We start from the raw sequence: 3,476 nt of genomic DNA on the forward strand, positions 1-3,476 counted from the left end.
CATCAACTCTGGCCTTTTGTTAAGAAATACAGCAGGCTCTTTCGATTATCTGTAAATTCTCAGTGGACATTGGTATCAACAAGGTATACTGTAGAACAGACAAGACCTTGGTTCCGTAAGTTTCCAGACAAATTAGAAAGCAAGGAAGAGAATTTTCCCTTCTCTTTCACTTAAAACAGTAAAGGTGAGCCTTGTGTCATTCTTTGCGTGACCGTCTGGAAATTGTGTGTGTGTGTGTGTGTTATTTCTTTACTACCCACAGGGGGCTACACACAGAGGGGACAAACAAGGACAGAGAAATAGATAGAGTCGATTATATCGACCCCAGTGCGTAATTGGCATTTATTTAATCGACCCCGAAAGGATGAAAGGCAAAGTCGACCTCGGCGGAATTTGAACTCAGAACGTAACGGCAGGCGAAATACTGCTAAGCATTTCGCCCGGCGTGCTAACGTTTCTGCCAGCTCGCCGCCGTGTGTCTGTGTGTGTGTGTGTGTGTGTGTGCGCGCGCGCGCGCGTGTAGATAGATAGATAGATAGATAGATAGATAGATAGATAGATAGATAATTGCGTGTGTGTGTGTATGTTTACGATTGTCTTCATTTATTTCTGTTTACAATTTTATTGTTTTGTAATGTGAAATTTGAATTTGCTCGACCCTTTCTATTAGATGACGGATTCTGTCGAAGAATCCACTTTCGATCAATAATACTTCCAGAAGTGTGCATAGCTAGCTTCACAGACACACTGAAGTGCATGTGAACTCTCTAGGTTGATAGTACGGTTTTATTGAATACATGTTTGTACTGGCAGAACTGTGTTTGTCAGTATTTGCAAGTTCAATATGGCCGACCAAATGTTTATTCTTGTTTTTTTTTTCTTTTAAACTCAACCATTAACTACCTATGCAAGCGTTTTCTACCTGCTTTTTTTTTTTTTTTTTTTTTTTTTTTTTTTTTCGTAATTTTCTTCTCGGGAATCCTTGAAATAATTTTGTGTCTTAGGGAACCTCCTATATGGTTTTTTTGTTGTTTTTTTAATCATACATGTTTATTAAGGCGGCGAGCTGGCAGAAACGTTAGCACGCCGGACGAAATGCTTAATGGTATTTCGTCTGCCGCTACGTTCTGAGTTCAAATTCCGCCGAGGTCGACTTTGCCTTTCATCCTTTCGGGGTCGATAAATTAAGTACCAGTTACGCACTGGGGTCGATGTAATCGACTTAATCCCTTTGTCTGTCCTTGGTTGTCCCCTCTATGTTTAGCCCCTTGTGGGCAATAAAGAAAAAAAAAAAAAAGAATCGTGAATGCACTGAGCAAAATTGCTCTCCGGCATTTCTTCCGGTTCTTTATCTTTATGTTGAGTTCGAATACCGCGGAGATCAGCTTTGCCTTTCATTCTCACGGGGTCGAAAAATTAAGCACCATGCCAGTCGAGTGCTGAGATCGACGATGTCACCTAACGAATATTGCTGGTCTTAAACCATTATTGTACCTACTATTTCTTTACTCCCTCCTACCAACTGTTTCTCAAGTTTATCGTTCTATTTAAATTGTATTTATGTATGTGTATGTGGGGCTTGTGGACAGTGGATTTCGTGCATGTATGTGTGTATGTAAGCATGTGTCATGCCCTTGGCGGCTATCAACTACGTAACTTTTATCAACTTTACCATCCTCCATTGCTTCTTGTCAACTTAGCATTTCTCTATCGACTTCAGTTTCGTATGTTACCTCTCTCTCTCTCTCTCGCTCGCTCGCTCTTATATGCGTGACTGGAGAATTTAACCAACCAACATTTATATTGGCTATTATTACACAGAGATAAGGCGGTGAGCTGGCAGAATCGTTAGCACGCTGGACGAAATGCTTAGCAGTAGTTCGCCCGTCGCTATGTTCTGAGTTCAAATTCCGCTGAGGTCGACTTTGCCTTTCATCTTTTCGGAGTCGATGAATTAAGTACCAGTTGAGTACTGAGGTCGATGTAATCGACTACTCCCCTCCCCCAAAACTTCAGGCCTTGTGTCTATAGTAGAAAGGGTTATTATACAGAGATGTTTTAATCTCAAAAAAGGAAGGGTTGTATATCTCTGTTTATTTCTTTTTAAATGGCCATACGCTAAGTTGCTTTGTGTTCAATTTTTAGTTTTAACTTTGAATACTTTGCCAAAGGACGTACTTCAGATTTTTTAACTTGTAGCAGCTCTCTGTTTCAATTTGAACGTGGATTCTTCTTTCAACTGGAAGGTTTTAGAAAACCACAAAACAGAATCATTCAACTTAAGTGAAGACATCACGAAAAATCTTACGAACGACACCCAACAACTACACAACAAATTCTTTGATTGGCATCCGTAAATATTCCAGTGAATGCAAAATTATTAATTGAAATTCAGTCAGGCTGTGATTAAGCTAAACATGGCTTATACAAAGAGTAACAAACAAGAGGCAAACGGTGAGACAAACGCAGTCACGGACAGAGCTAAATAAAAGAGAGACGCAATTACACGTTAGATTGAGTTCAATATCAGTTATTTTTGACAGCTAGGCTGTCTGTATGAACATTTCACAGCACCCAATGACTAAACTACCAGTAACTTAAAAACCAACAGTGGTAGGGTATATTTGTATTTGATACAGATAATATATGAATATATGCGTATATACGTACATGTATGTACATACCTACATCTACATGTATATATAGATGCATATCTGGGTACAGGACGTTGCAAAAAAACGTGGACAAAATGATAAACAGAGTACAGAAAACACACAGGCCACATAGAGAACATTTCCTTCATCAGCTGCCACCATTCTAACACTGGCGTTTCGAAGAGTTAGGGCAGGACGCATCGTTAAAATGGTTCTTCCCACGGACCACAAATTAAATCTGTTCCATGGAGGATAGTGGCGGACGGAAAACAAGACAGGAAAACGAAACGGTGAAATAAACAAACAAAAAGGCTGTACAGCCAGACGTGGAGAAGTATGTGTATATTGAACGCTGTAAAGCACGAACTGGAGAGGCGAAGATGTGCGTGCGAAGCTTGGAGAGTCCAAGACCGAAAAGAAATAGCAACTGGACACATGTGACCAGCGAGGGGTAGGGAGAAAAAGTGGCAGAGGGAGAAGAAGGGGAGGAAGTAGAATATAAGTGAGCAACGAGAGGTAGAGAGGGAGAGAGATAGTAGTAGTGACGGGGAGAGGCGAAGGACGAGCAACGAGAGATAGATAGAGAGAGATATATATATAGTAGTGACAGGGAGAGGCGAAGAACAGTAGAGGGAAGAACGAGAGGGGGGATAGATACAAAGATAAAGAGAGTCGCGTCAGAAAAATAAAGTTCAAAACTTACTTATGTGCGTTCGATCGTGTGATACAAACAATATATGAGTATATGCATATATATGTACATGTATGTCCTCACCCACCCACCGCTCTCTCCCCCCCTCTCTCTCTCTCTCTCTCTCTCTC

The 3,476-nt window shown here is 40.7% G+C and overlaps 1 protein-coding gene across 1 annotated transcript in view; it reads left to right on the top strand.

The window, feature by feature from the left end:
- The first annotated feature begins 6 nt into the window (after positions 1–6).
- The window catches only part of LOC106881366 (zinc finger protein 883-like), a 102,497-nt gene continuing 99,027 nt past the window's right edge, over positions 7–3,476 (top strand). The window contains exon 1 of the mRNA XM_052969298.1: positions 7–184. The gene's annotated coding sequence lies outside the window, so the exon portion shown is untranslated. The remainder of the gene's footprint in view (positions 185–3,476) is intronic.

This window comes from Octopus bimaculoides, chromosome 7, assembly GCF_001194135.2.
Source record: "Octopus bimaculoides isolate UCB-OBI-ISO-001 chromosome 7, ASM119413v2, whole genome shotgun sequence".
Lineage (NCBI taxonomy): Eukaryota > Metazoa > Mollusca > Cephalopoda > Octopoda > Octopodidae > Octopus > Octopus bimaculoides.